This window comes from Triticum aestivum, chromosome 5A, assembly GCF_018294505.1.
Source record: "Triticum aestivum cultivar Chinese Spring chromosome 5A, IWGSC CS RefSeq v2.1, whole genome shotgun sequence".
NCBI lineage: Eukaryota > Viridiplantae > Streptophyta > Magnoliopsida > Poales > Poaceae > Triticum > Triticum aestivum.
In genome coordinates this window covers 434,858,461-434,879,040 of record NC_057806.1, presented here as the reverse complement: position 1 = coordinate 434,879,040, position 20,580 = coordinate 434,858,461, and the positions used below count along the sequence as shown (strand labels likewise).

The 20,580-nt window shown below is 44.1% G+C and overlaps 1 long non-coding RNA gene across 4 annotated transcripts; it reads left to right on the top strand.

Annotated features, from left to right (window-relative positions):
• The first annotated feature begins 462 nt into the window (after positions 1-462).
• On the top strand, positions 463-2,213 carry LOC123103796 (uncharacterized). Of its 4 annotated transcripts, none has more exons than XR_006449973.1 (4): positions 464-816; positions 914-997; positions 1,714-1,823; positions 1,975-2,213. It is a non-coding gene; the product is annotated as an uncharacterized lncRNA (long non-coding RNA). The 4 variants fall into 4 exon arrangements; XR_006449976.1 differs by having other exon boundaries at positions 1,970-2,213; XR_006449975.1 differs by having other exon boundaries at positions 463-816; positions 914-1,823.
• Positions 2,214-20,580: the final 18,367 nt, after the last annotated feature.

The following is a 20,580-nucleotide window of genomic DNA, read 5'->3' as shown; positions in this document are numbered from 1 at the left end:
GGATCTGCTCTATCAAACAGAAGGCATGGATTCAATGTGGTCGAGAAGCTTTTTGGATCAAATAATTTTACTCATGTGCATCAGAATCGTATTTTCACAGAATTTGTTTTCTTGCAGGCTTACAGTAGCATTGACCTTGACTTTTTCTTTTGATTCACATTCAATCTTTTCTGTATCGTGTATTCTCTTAGTTTCTGCTCTCCAGAGATTTGCTCCAGAATCCTATCAGGTATAGTTTTTTGGTTACCTCATGGAGATCAGGTCAGAGCACACCAACTATACCCATAATCCATAGGCTCTTCCTCTCGATTATCACTCTTTGCCCCGATGGAGAACAAATGGTCGTCTCTCTCACAGAAGGCATGGATTCCATTTGCTTAATGAGCTTTTTGCATCAAAATAATGTTCCTCACCTGTATCAGATTCATTTTTTCATACTATTTATTCTGATTTTTTTGCAGGTCTATGATTGAATTAACCATGCCTTTTTCTTTTGGATTCAAATTTTCTTCTATCCTGTCATCTCATATTGTTGTGCTCACCATGGATTGGATCCTTTCCCTTACCACGTACAATTTTTGGATGGCCCATGGACATCAGGTCAGAGCAGACAAATTATACCCATCAGCGCTGGTCAAGATTCTCCCACTCCATGCCAACGTTGTTTCTGGTCTGTTGCTATAATTGTTCCATTGGCTAGATCAAATATATTTCTTATATAGTGCAAATATAATGAGTGGATTATTGTTTTTACTCTCTTCTCTCAAATTAATATTGGTGGATTTGGCAGCAGCTTCCCTCGACACTAACCAAGTGGTACAAATCTTGAGAATTTTGTGTTCTTTTACCAGTTAATCTTTGTGTATTCCTTAAATTGTCAGATTCAAGTTATACTTTTTTCCTTATTTTGCAGTATAACGTTTAAAACAGTGGTGTGCGACATGATGATGCAATAAACCCCAATTAATGGAGGAGGTGATTTGCCAACACAAACATGGTACTATGAGTCGTCATTGTAGTCTGTTGGTTTAGTTGCATTATATGACACTATGTTGGCTTAGCTGCATGTATAACTCTATGATGTTACTAATCCGTGCAAGTTACACTCAATCCAATATTCGCTTGACCGCCATCGCTGTTGGCCACCGTCGTGATGGCGAGTTTATCACTCTGCTACTTCTTTGCTGGAACGCCATCATTGCATGGCCGTTCGACATGAAATGCCAATGAAAAGGCACGTGCGCTCACTACATTATTCCAAGCTTCCCATCACAGGTGTAGTCAGCCCGTAGTGTTCTGGATCTAGGCGTACATGTGGCTTGCCAGGGCATCACGTACATATATTGATTCCATACCAGAGTCTGTTGTTTTCATTCTTCGATTTTTGTTTTGATGTTTTCCCATTGTACTGATTTTTATAATTTGATAACAATTATGTTAGTTTAGGGGAGCATAATTTATTGTTTGGTTTTTATGTAAGTCAATTCAATTCATTTTGAATAAGCCTTCAACCTTGACTGTCTCTTATGTTCTACTTATATGTGGATTGTGTTTCTCGCATTCTGTGATCTTCCTGAATCTTTCATAGTTTTGTGTTTCTTTAAGGATTTCAACAGATTCATTTTTCCTTTCACATTGACCATGAATATGCGGTTGATTTTTTCTCCCCAGAGTTATTTCAATTTAAGTTATGTATGTTTTCCATGTTTCCAGTTATTTCTCTAAGGGCGGCCAGTTGATTGGTGAGCCCATAAATTGCTGTCTATGGTTGTCTCTAGGTGGCAAAAATGATTTCCCCGAGCTAGCATCATTGTTGGACAGAGGTAACTACTCATATCTCAAGCAATAGACTTTGCACGCTGACAGAAAATGCTCTCATGTTATGTACACTGTTCACATGGATGGAGCTGTAAAATTTATGGCTAAGAACCTTATCCACCCAATTATTCTAATTAACATTTTTTGGCAGTGCAGTTGGAGACCGAGTTGAAGCAGAACTATGTAGCAGAGCTATGCATGTCATCAGTCACCATGTCGCAAATACGTTGCCTAATGCATCGGAGGCTCATGTTAGACTTGGCCATTTTCTCCCAAAAAAATTCAATCAGACGGTTGTACTACAGAATTTGCACTGCTTACAAGCAAGGATTGACCTTCACGTCCGTCCATGCATGTTAACTTAGTAAGTTAATTTAGGTTAAAGTTGTGATGAATGCATGCCCGGTTTAAAGTGAAGACGACTATTGTCAACATGTGTGGTTTAAGATTTATCTACATAATCAAATTATTGCCCAATAAACCAAACATATGCAAAAGTAAGAATATTAATCAATTGTAGTCAACACCAATACACCTGACGTAACTCTAGTTGGATGCGTTTGGATGCGATCGGACTGTACCATGTTTAATGGTAAATCGGACATACAAGAAGAAAAATATGTATGGATGAGAATTGATCTCAATATGAAAAACAAAGTTCCATCTTTTTTTCAATCTTCCCCGTTCAGATTTGTTCCGGAAGTGATTAAGTTTTAATGAGATGGAGCCCGTCTATCAGAATATGAATTCCTGGATTGGAGCCCAAGTTAAATACAGTGTAATAATCTGAGTCAGATTCATTTTTCTGTTCCTGTACATATATATGTACCGGTGTATATATCATATATCTTGGTATTAGAAGTTTAGAAGTTTTTGATAGTAATATGCATGTTAATTGGTAGTAACTACATACATACTGTGGCATGGCCAAAAAATAAAGTTTTTTTTATAAATAATGTGAAGGGGAGCCTTGGCGCAGTGGGTAAAGCTGCTGCCTTGTGACCATGAGGTCATGGGTTCAAGTCCTGGAAACAGCCTCTTACAGAAATGTAGGGAAAGGCTGCGTACTATAGACCCAAAGTGGTCGGACCCTTCCCTGGACCCTGCGCAAGCGGGAGCTACATGCACCAGGTTGCCCTTTTTGTTTTATAAATAATGTATTAGTATTGGTAAATATCATGATTCAAAGTCCAGTTTGGTCGGTATAGGTGATAGGTGAACGGACAATAAGAAGAAATTATTTTCAATATTTGGAAGTCCTAAGTAGTTCAATTTCTTATCTAAATAGGGAAAAGATCAGTATATGCTTCATTTCATATTATATTATTTATATACATTTTTCATTTTTAGTATGAAAAGATTTCGATATTAAACCAAATAGAAGACAAAATGAAACTTTTCCAACACAAATAAAATTAGTCTAAAAATTGCGTTCCATATATTATAATATAGGAAAGTTAAAGTAGTAGCTTACCAAACTAGACCGTGCGAATGCACGGGTTGGCGACTAGTACTATGTAGTTTCTTTACTTTATTGCTATGCGATAGCAATAGTTGCAAAAGCAATAGCTGGCGAGATGATCATGTGACGACACGTTAATAAAAGATCAAGATGACGGAGATCATAGTCTCATGCGGTAACAATGGAGATCATGAGAGTACTTTGGAGATGGAGATCAAAAGCACAAGATGATGATGGCCATATCATGTCACATATTATGATTGCATGTGATGTTTATCTTTTATACATCTTATTTTGCTTAGTTCGGTGGTAGCTTTATAAGACGATCCCTTACTTAATTTCAAGGTAAAAGTGTTCTCCCTGAGTATGCACTGTTGCCAAAGTTCGTCGTGCCGAGACACCATGTGATGATCGGGTGTGATAAGCTCAACATTCATCTACAATTGGTGTAAGATAGTTTTACACACGCAATATACTCGGGTTAAACTTGACGAGCCTAGCATGTGTAGATATGGCCTCAGAACACTTAGACTGAAAGGTCGAGCGTGAATCATATAGTAGATATGATCAACATAGTGATGTTCACCATTGAAAACCACTCCATCTCACGTGATGATCGGACATGGTTTAGTTGATTTGGATCACGTGATCACTTAGATGATTAGAGGGATGTCTATCTAAGTGGGAGTTCTTAAGTAATATGATTAATTGAACATTAATTTATCATGAACTAGTCCTGGTAGTATTAGCATATCTATGTTGTAGATCAATAGCTCGCATTGTTGCTTCCCTATGTTTTATGTATGTTCCTAGAGAAAAATAAGTTGAAAGAATTTAGTAGCAAAGATGCAGATTAGCACTATGATATGAGGATTATCCTCATTGCTGCACTGAAGTATTATGTCCTTGATGCACCGCTAGGTGACAGAACTATTGCAGGAGCAGATGCAGATGTTATGAACGTTTGGCTAGCTCAATATGATGACTACTTGATAGTTTAGTATACCATGCTTAACGGCTTAGAATCGGGACTTCAAAGACGTTTTGAACATCATGGACCGTATGAGATTTTCTAGGAGTTGAAGTTAATATTTCAAGAAAATACCCGAGTTGAGAGATATGAAGTCCCCAACAAGTTCTATAGCTAAAAGATGGAGGAGAATAGCTCAACCAGTGAGCATGTGCTCAGATTGTCTTGGTACTACAATTGCTTGAATCAAGTGGGAGTTAAAGTTCCAGATAAGATGGTGATTGACATAGTTCTCTAGTCACTATCACCAAGTTGCTAGAACTTCGTGATGAACTATAATATGCAAGGGATAACGGAAATGATTCCGAAGCTCTTCGTGATGCTGAAATCGATGAAGGTAGAAATCAAGAAAAGCATCAAGTGTTGATGGTTAACAAGACCACTAGTTTCAAGAAAAGGGCAAAGGGAAGAAGGGGAACTTCAAGAAGAACGGCAAGCAAGTTGCTGCTCAAGTGAAGAAGCCCAAGTCTGGACCTAAGTCTGAGAGTAATTGCTTCTACTACAAAGGGACTAGTCACTGGAAGCGGAACTGCCCCAAGTATTTGGCGGATAAGAAGGATGGCAAAGTGAACAAAGGTATATTTGATATACATGTTATTGATGTGTACTTTAGTAGTGTTTATAGCAACCCCGCGGTATTTGATACTAGTTCAGTTGCTAAGAGTAGTAACTCGAAACGGGAGTTGCAGAATGAACAGAAACTAGTTAAGGGTGAAGTGACGATGTGTGTTGGAAGCAGTTCCAAGATTGATATGATCATCATCGCACACTCCCTATACTTTCAGGATTAGTGTTGAACCTAAATAAATGTTATATGGTGTTTGCATTGAGCATGAATATGATTTGATCATGTTTATTGCAATAAAGTTATTCATTTAAATTAGAGAATAATTGTTGTTCTATTTACATGAATAAAACCTTCTACGGTCATACACCCAATGAAAATGGTTTGTTGGATCTCGATTGTAGTGATACACATATTCATAATATTGAAGTCAAAAGACGCAAAGTTAATAATGATAGTGCAACTTATTTGTGGCACTGCCGTTTAAGTCATATTGGTGTAAAGCGCATGAAGAAACTCCATGCTGATGGGCTTTTGGAATCACTTGATTATGAATCACTTGATGCTTGCGAACCATGCCTAACGGGCAGGATGACTAAGACTCCGTTCTCCGGAACAATGGAGCGAGCCACTGACTTGTTGGAAATAATACATACTGATGTATGCGGTCCAATGAGTGTTAAGGCTCGCGGCAAGTATCGTTATTTTCTGACCTTCACAGATGATTTGAGCAGATATGGGTATATCTACTTGATGATACATAAGTCTGAAACATTTGAAAAGTTTAAAGAATTTCAGAGTGAAGTGGAGAATCATCGTAACAAGAAAATAAAAATTTCTACGATATGATCGCAGAGGTAAAATATTTGAGTTACGAGTTTGGCCTACAGTCAAAACAATGTGAAATAGTTTCACTACTCACGCCACCTGGAACACCACAGTGTAATGGTGTGTCCGAACGTCATAACGTACTTTATTAGATATGGTGCGATATATGATGCCCCTTACGGATTTACCACTATCGTTTTGGGATTATGCATTAGAGATAGCTGCATTCACGTTAAATAGGGCACCATCTAAATCTGTTGAGACGACACCATATGAACTATGTTTGGCAAGAAACCAAAGTTGTCGTTTCTTAAAGTTTGGGGTTGCGATGCTTATGTGTAAAAGTTTCATCCTGATAAACTCAAATCTAAATCGGAGAAATGTGTCTTCATAGGATACCCAAAAGAGACAGTTGGGTACACCTTCTATCACAGATCCGAAGGCAGGGCATTCGTTGCTAAGAATGGATCCTTTCTAGGGAAGGAGTTTCTCTCGAAAGAAGTTAGTGGGAGGAAAGTAGAACTTGATGAGGTAACTGTACCTGCTCCCTTATTGGAAAGTAGTTCATCACACAAAACTGTTCCTGTGACTCCTACACCAATTAGTGAGGAAGCTAATGATGATGATCATGTAACTTCAGATCAAGTTACTACCGAACCTCGTAGGTCAACCAGAGTGAGATCCGCACCAGAGTGGTACGGTAATCCTGTTCTGGAGGTCATGTTACTTGACCATGACGAACCTATGAACTATGAGGAAGCAATGATGAGCCCAGATTCCGCAAAATGGCTTAAATTCATGAAATCTGAGATGGGATCCATGTATGAGAACAAAGTGTGGACTTTGGTTGACTTTCCCAATGATTGGCAAGCCATAGAAAATAAATGGATCTTCAAGAAGAAGACAGACGTTGATGGTAATGTTACTGTCTACAAAGCTCGACTTGTTGTGAAAGGTTTTCGACAAGTTCAAGGAGTTGACAACGATGAGACCTTCTCACCCGTAGCGAATCTTAAGTTTGTCTGAATCATGTTAGCAATTGCCGCATTTTATGATTATGAAATTTGGCAAATGGATGTAAAGACTGCATTCCTGAATGGATTTCTGGAAGAAGAGTTGTATATGATGCAACCTGAAGGTTTTATCGATCCAAAGGGTACTAACAAAGTGTGCAAGCTCCAACAATCCATTTATGGACTGGTACAAGCCTCTCGGAGTTGGAACAAACGTTTTGATAGTGTGATCAAAGCATACGGTTTTATACGGGCTTTTGGAGAAGCCTGTATTTACAAGAAAGTGAGTGGGAGCTCTGTAGCATTTCTAATATTATATGTGGATGACATATTGTTGATTGGAAATGATGTAGAATTTCTGGATAGCATAAAAGGATACTTAAATAAGAGTTTTTCAATGAAAGACCTCGGTGAAGCTACTTACATATTGAGCATCAAGATCTATAGAGATAGATCAAGACGCTTGATAAGTTTTTTTAATGAGTACGTACCTTGACAAGATTTTGAAGTAGTTCAAAATGGAACAGTCAAAGAAAGAGTTCTTGCATGTGTTACAAGGTGTGAAATTGAGTAAGACTCAAAGCCCGACCACGACAGAAGATAGAAAGAGAATGAAAGTCATTCCCTATGCCTCAGCCATAGGTTCTATAAAGTATGCCATGCTGTGTACCAGATCTATTGTATACCCTACACTGAGTTTGGCAAGGGAGTACAATAGTGATCTAGGAGTAGATCACTGAACAGCGGTCAAAATTATCCTTAGTAGAATAAGGATATGTTTCTTGATTATGGAGGTGACAAAAGGTTCGTCGTAAAGGGTTACATCGATGCAAGTTTTGACACTGATCCAAATGACTCTAAGTCTCAATCTGGATACATATTAAAAGTGGGAGAAATTAGCTAAAGTAGCTCCATGCAGAGCATTGTAGACATAGAAATTTGCAAAATACATACAGATCTGAATTTTGGCAGACCCGTTGACTAAACTTCTCTCACCAGCAAAACATGATCACCCCTTAGTACTCTTTGGGTCTTAATCACATAGTGATGTGAACTAGATTACTGACTCTAGTAAACCCTTTGGGTGTTGGTCACATGGCGATGTGAACTATGGGTGTTAATCACATAGTGATGTGAACTATTCGTATTAAATCACATGGCGATGTGAACTAGATTATTGACCCTACTGCAAGTGAGAGGCTGAAGGAAATATGCCCTAGAGGCAATAATAAAGTTATTATTTATTTACTTATATCATGATAAATGTTTATTATTCATGCTAGAATTGTATTAACCGGAAACATGATACATGTGTGAATACATAGACAAACAGAGCGTCACTAGTATGCCTCTACTTGACTAGCTCGTTGACCAAAGATGATTATGTTTCCTAGCCATAGACATGAGTTGTCATTTGATTAACGGGATCACATCATTAGGATAATTATGTGATTGACTTGACCCATTCCGTTAGCTTAGCACTTGATCGTTTAGTATGTTGCTATTGCTTTCTTCATGACTTATACATGTTCCTATGACTATGAGATTATGCAACTCCCGTTTACCGGAGGAACACTTTGTGTGCTACCAAATGTCACAAGTAACTGGGTGATTATAAAGGTGCTCTACAGGTGTCTCTGAAGGTACTTGTTGGGTTGGCGTATTTAGAGATTAGGATTTGTCACTCCGATTGTCGGAGAGGTATCTCTGGGCCCACTCGGTAATGCACATCACTATAAGCCTTGCAAGCATTGTAACTAATGAGTTAGTTACGGGATGATGTATTACGGAACGAGTAAAGAGACTTGCCGGTAACGAGATTGAACTAGGTATTGAGATACCGACGATCGAATCTCGGGCAAGTAACATACCGATGACAAAGGGAACAACGTATGTTGTTATGCGGTTTGACCGATAAAGATCTTCGAAGAATATGTGGGAGCCAATATGAGCATCGAGGTTCCGCTATTGGTTATTGACCGGAGATGTGTCTCAGTCATGTATACATAGTTCTCGAACCCGTAGGGTCCGCACGCTTAAAGTTCGGTGACGATCGGTATTATGAGTTTATGTGTTTTGATGTACGGAAGGTAGTTCGGAGTCCCGTATGAGATCGGGGACATGATGAGGAGTCTTGAAATGGTCGAGATGTAAAGATCGATATATTAGACGACTATATTCGGACATCGGAATGGTTCCGAGTGATTCGGTATTTTTCGGAGTACTGGGGAGTCACGGGAATACGGGGAAGAAGTAATGGGCCTTAGTGGGAAGGAGAGGAAGCAACCAGGAGGTGGCGCCCCTCCCAAGCCCAGTCCAAATTGGACAAGGGGTTTGGGGCGCGGCCCCCCTCTCCCTTCCTTCTCCCCTCTCCTCCTTTCCCCCCTTCTCCTAGTTGGACTAGGAAAGGAGGAAACCTACTCCTACTAGGAGTAGGAATCCTACTCCCTTGGCGCGCCCCTCCTAGGGCCAGCCTCCTCCTCCCTTGCTCCTTTATATACGAGGGCAGGGGGCACCCCAGGACACACAATTTGATCTGTTGATCTATTCCAGCCGTGTGTGGTGCCCCCCTCCACCATATTCCACCTCGGTCATATCATAGCAGTGCTTAGGCGAAGCCCTGCGTCGGTAGCAACATCATCACCGTCATCACACCGTCGTGCTGACAGAACTCTCCCGTGAAGCTCTGCTGGATCGGAGTTCGCGGGACGTCATCGAGCTGAATGTGTGGTGAACTCGTAGGTGCCGTACGTTCGGTACTTGGATCGGTCGGATCGTGAAGACGTACGACTACATCAACTGCGTTGTGCTAATGATTCCGCTTTCGGTCTACGAGGGTACGTGGACAACACTCTCCCCTCTCATTGCTATGCATCACCATGACCCTGAGTGTGCGTAGGAGTTTTTTTGAAATTACTACGTTCCCCAACAATGATCGCCGCGGCGGCGCGATTAGCGGCTCTCCCAGCAGAGGGTGACTCTCCAACGGCAATTGAAACCCGAAGGGTCAGAGAACTTCTTCAGATGGCTCTGGCGCAGCAGGAGGCTTATTCTTATAGTCAAGACAGAATTCATTCGACCCCTCGCCCAAGCCGAAGCCCGAGTTATAGTAGGCACATAGATTCAGCACCCGTTTCAAGCAACGCCCGCGCCATGACTAGCCGCGCGGGCATGACTCGGTGCGTGATGGAGCTCTTAACTTGGTTGATCAGGATAGGATCCGCCAAGAGGCTGAGCAGGCGGTTCAACAGGAAGCTGAGCAGGCGGCTCACTAGGCTTTTCTGGTTTATCCGACGACCTCTATTGAGGCAGGCGTGGCCACAAGGATAGGAGGTGTCCCTTTCTTGGTGCCGGCTCTGCGTAATGAGCGTTTGCCAAAGGATTTCAAGGGGCCTCGGAAGGTGCCCAGTTACACGGCCGATTTACAGCCAGGGGCATGGATTGAACGCTATGAGATGGCCATGGAGCTATTGGAGGTCAGTGACGCGGCAATGGCCAAGTACTTCACTATGATGTTAGATGGAATGGCTCGCACTTGGTTGAAGTGGCTGCCACCCAATTCCATCGACTCATGGTTTATTCAGAATTTTAAAGACACTTGCAAGAAGTCCATGTCAATTGTGGATTTAACTAACTGTAAACAAGAGGAAGGAGAGTCCACAACCCATTGGTTGCGCCAGGTCAAAGCCATAATACATTCATCTGATAAGATGGATGCCAGCTCTGTAGTCTTAATGTTGGAGAAAAATTGCCATTTTACGCCTCTAAAACAGAAGCTAGGGCGGCTCAAACGCGATTGTAATGACATGGGCCAGCTGATGGCAGCTCTAGTCAAGTATGCTGACTTTGATAGTACCAAGGATCCCGGGTCCGACGAGGAAAAGACAGGGAAGGGGAAGAATAACGGCAAGGGTCATCAGCATAACCCGGCAAATCAGGGAGGCAATAATAAACGTAAGGCTGATAGTAGTTTGGAGTTTCTGGCTAACACCAATACACAGGGCAACAATCAGCGACGTGAGGGGAGGCCATCTTCTCGGTCCGGCGGGTCAGGTCCCACTCTTGAGCAGCTGTTAAATGAGCCTTCTCCAAGGCACGATACTCAGTAGAAGCCGGCCACTCACCTATGGAAGGACTGTACGATCATGAAGGCTTTCAAGAACTCTAGCATGTTCAATAGCAATCATGGGCCGGGCGGTGGCTCAGGTGGTGGTGGTTTTCATGGTCCAGGAGGCGGTTCAAATTCCAATTTTCAAGGCTCTCAAGGAAATCAAGGTGGGTACAATCAGCAATCTGGCCAAGGAGGTGTGCAGCAGCAACAACAATCTGGATACCAAAGCAATCCAAAGAAGTTGAATGGTGGGCAGTATCATGTGTTCACCACCAGTTGGTGCAGACGAGACCAGAAGCTTCATAAGAGGGCTGTGAATGCTGTTGAGCCGGCAGTCCCTAGTTATTTGAGATGGTTTGAGTAGCCTATTCTATGGAGTAGGGAGGATCACCCTCCCCGGATTGACAATCCGGGTCACGTGGCCTTGGTGGTGGCACCTCAGGTTGGTGGATATAAATTCACTAAAGTACTCATGGACGGAGACAGCAGCATCAACATCCTCTATTATGAGACTTTCCGCCGCATGGGGTTGACTGACAAAAGTCTTAAGACGTCCAACACTGTTTTTCATGGAGTGGTGCCTGGTAAGTCGGCATACCCAGTGGGTAAGATTGAGCTGGAGGTAGCTTTTAGAGATGAGCATGATTCCAGGGACGAGAAATTAACTTTTGAAGTAGTCAAAATCAAGAGCCTGTATCACGCCCTGTTTGGACGATCGCCTTATGCCAAGTTCATGGCACGGCCGTGTTCTGTTTATTTACAGCTCAAAATGTCAGGTTATAAGGGCACTATTACAGTACATGGAAGTCGGAAGATAGCCTTGGAATGTGAGGAAGGTGATGCTGCTTATGCCGAATCTGCTTGTGCAACAGAGGAGTTGAAATTCTACAAGGATAATGTTGACCCGGCGGACATGACATCTTTGAAAAAAACCAACTACAGAGCATGATCCGTTGCTGAAGTTTAAGTCCGCTGATGACACTAAGCTCGTTGATTTTGTTCCAAGTGACTCATCCAAATAGTTTAGTATCAGTGCTAATCTTGATCCTAAATAGGAAAGCGTGCTCATCGAGTTCATCCGTGAGAACCGGGACATCTTTGCATGGAAACCTTCTGACATGCCGGGTGTACCGAGAGAACTCGCTGAGCACACTCTCAACATTGATCCAAAATTTAAGCCGGTCAAGCAGTTTCTTCGACGGTTGAATGAGTAAAGGCCCAAGGCCATTGGTGAAGAGGTGGCTCGGCTCTTGGCGGCCGGGTTCATTATTGAAGTTTTTCATCTAGAGTGGTTGGCTAACCCGGTGCTCGTGCTTAAAAAGAATGACACATGGCGTATGTGTGTGGATTACACGGACTTAAACAAGGCTTGTCCGGCTGATCCTTTTGCTCTCCCTCATATTGATCAAATCATTGATGCTACGGCGGGTTGTGAGTGTTTGAGCTTTTTGGATGCTTATTATGGTTATCATCAGATCAAGATGGCAGTTAAGGACCAGAAGAAGACAACTTTTATTACTCCATTTGGAGCCTTCTGCTATGTGTCTATGCCTTTTGGGCTTAAGAGTGCCCAGGCGACTTATCGACGATGTGTGCAGAACTGTCTTCACAATCAAACTGGGCGCAATTTTCATGCTTATGTGGACGATATAATGGGGAAATCCAGAGGGAAGCAGACCTTGATAGATGATCTGAAGGAAACCTTTGATAACCTCCGGGTCTACAAGATGATGCTTAACCCGGCCAAGTGCGTTTTTGGAGTGCCGGTGGGTAAGCTTTTGGGTTTTTTTGGTTTCTAACAAAGGCATTGAGGCTAACACGGAGAAAATCAAAGCGATTACATCTTTGGCTAAACCGGCGTGCATCAATGACGTTCAGCGATTGGTAGGTTGTGTTGTAGTTTTAAGCCTGTTCATAAGCCGGTTAGGTGAGAAGGCTATACCGCTGTATCAAATGATGAAGAAGACAGATGATTTATCTGGAGTGATGCTGCTAACTCCGCCTTTGAAGATCTGAAAAGACAGCTCGCTGATCCGCCGGTTCTTGCTACTCCCATTGATAAGGAGTGCTACCTCTTCAACACTGCGTTGGATTTCCCCGAAGAGGAGAGGATGATGCAGCAAAGTAGCGTAAGTATTTCTCTCAGTTTTTGAGAACCAAGGTATCAATCCAGTAGGAGGCTACGCGCGAATCCCTCGTACCTACACAAAAACAATAGCTCAATGGAACCAACCCGCTTAGGGGTTGTCAATCCCTTCACGGTCACTTACGAAAGTGAGATCTGATAGAGATGACAAATAATATTTTTGGTATTTTTGGTATAGAGATGCAAAGTAAAAAGTAAAAGCAAAGTAAAAGCAAAGCAATAATAAAGTGAAAGAGATTGATATGATGAGAAAGAGACTCGGGGGCCATAGGTTTCACTAGTGGCTTCTCTCAAGAGCATAAGTATTCTACGGTGGGTGAACAAATTACTGTTGAGAAATTGACAAAATTGAGCATAGTTATGAGAATATCTAGGTATGATCATGTATATAGGCATCACGTCCGAGACAAGTAGACCGACTCCTGCCTGCATCTACTACTATTACTCCACTCATCGACCGCTATCCAGCATGCATCTAGAGTATTAAGTTAAAAACAGAGTAACGCAAGATGACATGATGTAGAGGGATAGTTTCATGCAATATGATAAAAAACCCATCTTGTTATCCTCGATGGCAACAATACAATACGTGCCTTTCTGCCCCTTCGGTCACTGGGAAAGGACATCGCAAGATCGAACCCAAAGCTAAGCACTTCTCCCATGGAAAGAACAACCAATCTAGTAGGCCAAACCAAACTGACGATTCGAAGAGACTTGCAAAGATAACCAATCATACATAAAAGAATTCAGAGAAGATTCAAATATTATTCATAGATATACTTGATCATAAACCCACAATTCATTGGTCTCAACAAACACACCACAAAAAAAAGATTACATCGAATAGGTCTGCACAAGAGAGGGGGAGAACATTGTATTGAGATCCGAAAAGAGAGAAGAAGCCATCTAGCTACTAACTATGGACCCGTAGGTCTGAAGTAAACTACTCACACTTCATCGGAGGGGCTTGGATGATGATGTAGAAGCCCTCTGTGATCGATGCCCCTTCCGGCGGAGCTTCGGAACAGGCCCCAAGATGGGATCTCGTGAATACAGGAAGTTGCGGCGGTGGAATTAGGTTTTTGGCTCCATCCCCGATTGTTTGGGGGTACATAGGTATATATAGGAGGAAGGAGTACGTCGGTGGAGCTTCGAGGGGCCCACGAGGCAGGGGGGTGCGCCCTCCACCCTCGTGACCGCCTCATGGCTTTCTTGACGGAGGGTCCAAGTCTCCTGGATCTTATCTGATGAGAAAATCATGTTTCCGAAGGTTTCATTCCGTTTGGACTCCGTTTGACATTATGTTTCTTTGAAACACTTAAATAGGCAAAAAAATCAATTCTGGGTTGGGCCTCCGGTTAATAGGTTAGTCCCAAAAATAATATAAAAGTGGAAAATAAAGCCCAATATAGTCCAAAACAGTAGATAATATAGCATGGAGCAATCAAAAATTATAGATACGTTGGAGACGTATCAAGCATCCCCAAGCTTAATTCCTGCTCGTCCTCGAGTAGGTAAATGATAAAAACAGAATTTTTGATGCGGAGTGCTACTTGGCATAATTTTAATGTAATTCTTCTTAATTGTGGTATGAATATTCGGATCCGAAATATTCAAGAAAAAAGTTCATATTGACATAAAAATGGTAATACTTCAAGCATACTAACTAAGCAATTATGTCTTCTCAAAATAACATGGCCAAAGAAAGTTCATCCCTACAAAATCATATAGTTTAGTCATGTTTCATTTTCGTCACACAAGAATGCTCTCATCATGCACAACCCCGATGACAATCCAAGCAATTATTTCATACTTTAGTAATCTCAAACCTATAAACTTTCATGCAATATATGAGCGCGAGCCATGGACATAGCACTATGGGTGGAATAGAATATAATGAGGGGGGTTATGTGGAGAAGACAAAAAAGGAGAAAGTCTCACATCAACGAGGCTAATCAATGGGCTATGGAGATGCCCACCGATTGATGTTAATGCAAGGAGTAGGGATTGCCATGCAACGGATGCACTAGAGCTATAAATGCATGAAAGCTCAACAAAAGAAACTAGTGGGTGTGCATCCAACTTGCTAGCTCACGAAGACCTAGGGCACTTGAGGAGGCCCATTGTTGGAATATACAAGCCAAGTTCTATAATGAAAAATTCCCACTAGTATATGAAAGTGATAACATGAGAGACTCTCTACTATGAAGATCATGGTGCTACTTTGAAGCACAAGTGTGGTACAAGGATAGTAATATTGTCCCTTCTCTCTTTTTCTCTCATTTTTTTGGGCCTTTTCTTTTTTAATGACCTTTCTCTTTTTTTGGGCCTTCTCTTTTTTATGGCCTTTTTTTATTCCTCACTTGGGACAATGCTCTAATAATGATGATCATCACACTTCTATTTATTTACAACTGAATGATTACAACTCGATACTAGAACAAAGATGACTCTATATGAATGACTCCGGCGGTGTACCGGGATATGCAATGAACCAAGAGTGACATGTATGAAAGAATTATGAACGGTGGCTTTGGCACAAATACTATGTCAACTACATGATCATGCTAAGCAATATGACAATGATGAATGTGTCATGATGAACGGAATGATGGAAAGTTGCATGGCAATATATCTCGGAATGGCCATGGAAATGCCTTAATAGGTAGGTATGGTGGCTGTCTTGAGGAAGATATAAGGAGGTTTATGTGTGAAAGAGCGTATCATATCACGGGGTTTGGATGCACCGGCGAAGTTTGCGCCAACTCTCAATGTGAGAAAGGGCAATGCACGGTACCGAAGAGGCTAGCAAGGATGGAAGGGTGAGAGTGCGTATAATCCATGGACTCAACATTAGTCATAAAGAACTCACATACTTATTGCAAAAATCTACAAGTCATCAAAAACCTCGGCACTACGCGCATGCTCCTAGGGGGATAGATTGGTAGGAAAAGACCATCGCTCGTCCCCGACCGCCACTCACAAGGAAGACAATCAAATAACACCTCATGTTTCAAATTTGTTGCATAACGTTTACCATACGTGCATGCTACCGGACTTGCAAACTTCAACACAAGTATTTCTCAATTTCACAACTACTCAACTAGCATGACTTTGATATTATTACATCCATATCTCAAAACAATCATCAAGCATCAAACTTTTCTTAGTATTCAACACACTCATAAGAAAGTTTTATTATTAATCTTGCATACCAAGTGTTGGTGTCAAAACCGGCGGATCTCGGGTAGGGGGTCCCGAACTGTGCGTCTAAGGCGGATGGTAACATGAGGCAGGGGACACGATGTTTTACCCAGGTTCGGGCCCACTTGATGGAGGTAAAACCCTACGTCCTGCTTGATTATTCTTAATAATATGACTAGTACAAGAGTTGATCTACCACGAGATCGAAGAGGCTAAACCCTAGAAGCTAGCCTATGGTATCATTGTATGTTGTCCTACGGACTAAAACCCTCTGGTTTATATAGACACCGGAGGAGGCTAGGATTACACAAGGTCGGTTACAAAGGAGGAGATATCCATATCCGTATTGCCTAGCTTGCCTTCCACGCCAAGTAGAGTCCCATCCGGACACGGGGCAAAGTCTTCAATCTCGTATCTTCATAGTCCAATAGTTCGGCCAAAGGATATAGTCCGGCTGTCCGGAGACCCCCTAATCCAGGACTCCCTTAGTAGCCCCTGAACCAGGCTTCAATGACGATGAGTCCGACGCGCAGTGTTGTCTTCGGCATTGCAAGGTGGGTTCGTCCTCCGAATACGCCACGGAAGAGTTTGAATACAAGGATAGTGTCTGAACCTGCAAAATAAGTTCCACATACCACCATAGAGAGAATAATATTTCCACAAATCTAATCTGCTGACACATTTTGGCAACATGACATCATGCCATGGCCCGGTAATTATTCAAACCATTTTTCTTTAACCAGCCCCGCACATAACGCGAGGCGGTTTCTTGACATGTCTTGTCAAAGCAGAGATCGTGCTCCCGTTATTACGGGATTCTCATCAATACGAGAGTGGATAACCCAACCGCGCCACCAAGTACGGCGCTTGGGGGATAAGCGAGTTTTACCAGGCTAGTGGGGGGCGCATAGTTTTGTCCGCCCTTATAAAGGGATAAGGTCTCACATTTTTCTACCCATGCCTTCTTCCTCCTTGCTCATCCATTCTGGCACACTCGAGCTCCAACGCCCAAGTTCACATCCTTCTCCTCAACTCTCTCCAAACATGTCCGGAGCGGGAGGCAAGTGGATGGCCTCCTCCGTCACGGAGGGACACATCAAAAAGCTACGTGGAGCCGGATACTTAGCCACGGATATCGCGCACCGGCTGCCAGTCGCAGAGCAGGTCGTCCCTACCCCGGAACCTCACGAAAGGGTGGTTTTCCTCCCCCACTTTGTCTGCGGACTGGGGTTTCCCCTCCATCGGTTTGTTCGTGGCCTCATGTTCTATTATGGGCTGGACTTTCATGATCTGGCCCCGAATTTCATCCTCAACATCTCGGCGTTCATCGTCGTGTGCGAGGCTTTCCTCCGCATCTGGCCCCACTTCGCATGTGGTTGAAGACCTTCAATATCAAGCCAAAGGTGGTGGGCGGCCAACAAGCGGAATGTGGCGGAGCCATGGTGGGCAAAATGCCCAACGTTGTATGGCTCGAGGGCTCCTTCGTGGAGACCATAAAGGGGTGGCAATCGGGGTGGTTCTACATCACCGAGCCGCGTGACAACAACTGGGTGGCGCCCCCCGAGTTTCGATCCGGAATCCCCATGCGGCTCACCTCCTGGAAGGAGAAGGGCCTGTCCTGGGGTTCATCGGTGGAGCTGGACAGACTCCAGAAGTGTATCTGAAACATGATAAGCAAGAAACTTTAGCTTGTCAACATAGTCCAGGTCATGCTCTTTTGCCGGATCCTCCCGTGTTAACAACGGGATTTCAACTTATGGGAGTTCGACCCGGCCCAGCACCAGACTCTACACGAGCTCTTCGACATGATGCATAAGGACGTCTGGAGGGTGCTGTTCAAGGGCGTCGAGGTCCCTCCTTCTCTCACCGAGGACCGTGGGCTAAGCGTGAAGCGCCCTGCGAATTCGGTAAGTCTTGTACATCTGGTAGGATATTTATTTCCCATAGCTTAACCATGCGCAGGGTCTGAGCTCCCATGCCTTTGACAGGACTGGGTGGAGACATCGAAACAGATTAACTGTCCGACCCCTCTGCTCGAAGACACTGCGGACGCCCTCCTGACGGAGATGCGGACTCCGGATCCTTATGAGGTGCCGGAGAAGACCAAGAAGAAGGCCAAGGGAACCCGAAAGAGTTCCTGGCGCCAGGTGGTATCGGACTCATCGTCCGATAACACCGAGACGCACTCCTCCCGTGAAAACGAGGAGAAGGAAGATGAAGATTCTCCCCCTCCAGCCAGGGGAGACAAGAAAAGGAAGGCCGCCCCAACAGGGGAGGCCGAAGGGTCCAAGAAGGGAAGGACTCTCCTTCCGGACTGCTCCACCACCGCCGCCGACGGCGAAGGCGAGTGGCTGCTCATGGCCAAGCCCCTGGCGAAGTCGTAAGTATTTGGATACCAGAGTAACTCATAGCATACCTTTGTCGCACTGCGTCGAATATGATTATGCAGTCCGCCCCAAGCCCGTATCGATGCATCATCGTCGGACGGTTCCTTGGACTCGTCAGACAAGAATAGTGATACACTTCCAACCGTCTCCTCTCCTTGCCCTACGGACAATCCCGAGGTATTGTCTCAGGGGGCACCGAGCCAGGGGGAGACAGTCCCGGAGGCGCCTCATGGCGACCTTCCGGACTCCAGGAGCAAGGCTCCCGGGGGCTCCAAGTTCGGCCCTCAGCCGAACACCACGCCGGAACCTCCAGTGGTTCCGGACTCGGGAAGGCGGCCCCCTTCCAAAAGGGGTAAGCCATCCGTGCCGATGACCTCTGTCCATCCAGAGGCACCGGACGACCTGCTGGGAGAGCTTCACGGTGCTTCTATCGACGAAGAGCACCGCACTATTATGAGTGCGGTGATCAAGAAGGTTCAGTCCGCCAAGAGCAGACTGACTGAAGCCTGTGCCAGCCTTCTAACAGGCTTTGAGGTAAGTATTTAAAATATAGGAAAAATATTACCGCATAGACAGTAGTCCGGATGCTCTGTTTGGTGTTCACAAAGAAAAGCCGAATAGAGGATCAAATAATATCTGCAGGAGTCTAATATAAGTATGTCTGTATGCGTATGCAGGCTTCGCTGCTGACCTCTGCCGCACTGACTGCGGAGGTCGCCGCACTGAAGCAGGACCTCGAGGGGTCCGAGAAAGAGCTCGGCCTTGCCAAGAGGCAGCTCGAGGAGAACAAAGGTAAGTAATACCTTGTCTATATATAAAAGAAAATGTGGTTGCGAAATGACAGGATCATCATGAATGTGCCAGGGGCCACGACCGAAGTGGCGACCCTGAAGCAAGCGTTGTCCGAGGCCGAAAACAAAGCGGCCAAGGAGCGCGCCGAGCAGGAAAAGCAAGAGGCACGGGTGGGCGAGGTGCAGCAAGAGCTCTAGGCTCTCGTGAAGAAGCACGAGGCTTTGGAGCTTGACTCGAAGACACGAGAGTCCGAGCTTGCCGCGGCCCTCGAGAGCTCAAAGCATGCCAAGGCAGAAGCCCAAAAGGCCCTCCAGGAAATTGAGGCAATGAGGAAGATAGCGGCGGGTAAGGCATTCAATATGCAAAGCAAGCATGTGAAAGTGAATTACTTGTTACTTACCCAAGTCCGGAGCTCTCCAGGAGCATTCACAGATTTGCCCCACAGCGTGTCGGATGCCGCGAAGTATTACCAGGCCGAGGAGGGAAGCTCGACGGAGAAGTTGTTCTGGTCTCAGTATACTGGGACCGAACACCCGATGCCTATGAGCAACCAGCTGAAGCAACTGGTCAAGCTGCACAAGGCGGCCGAACAGGCCATGAAGGGCTTTATAGTCCGGATGTGGCCTGGCGACTCCCTTCCCAACAGCTACTTTGGCCTGGTGAGGCGGCTTATGGATGCCTGCCCACGGCTGGAAGTCATCAAGCGGTCCGTCTGTATCGAAGGTGCCCGCCGGGCTTTTGCCCGTGCAAAGGTGCACTGGGCCAAGATGGACGCCGAGAAGCTGGTGAAGGAGGGGCCGCCGCAGGGCAAGGAGCATCACCACCCCGAAATGTATTATGAGGGTGTCCTGAAGGGTGCCCGTCTTGTGGCGGACGAGTGTGCGAAGGATGTAATTTTTGAATGAACTTGCTCATGTGATCCTATATTATGAAAACTTGTTCATATGCGCTATGCAATGCTTGTTTGAATTTAAAATAGTGCCTTATGTGCAACTGTTTATCAAATCTGAGAGATGGCTAGTCATCGGCTTCTGCCCCCATGCCACGAGTGCTGGGGTGTTTGGGATAAACCTGAGCACTCTTTTTCCTATTTTTGGGTCCTTCGAGGGAGGTGCTCAGCACAACGAACAAGGCAATCGAAATATAATGCTTTATCACTCTCACTTAGCCATAGTATTCTACAATTTTAAATTTTGGCGAAGCCCCTAGTATTCGGAAGGCCGA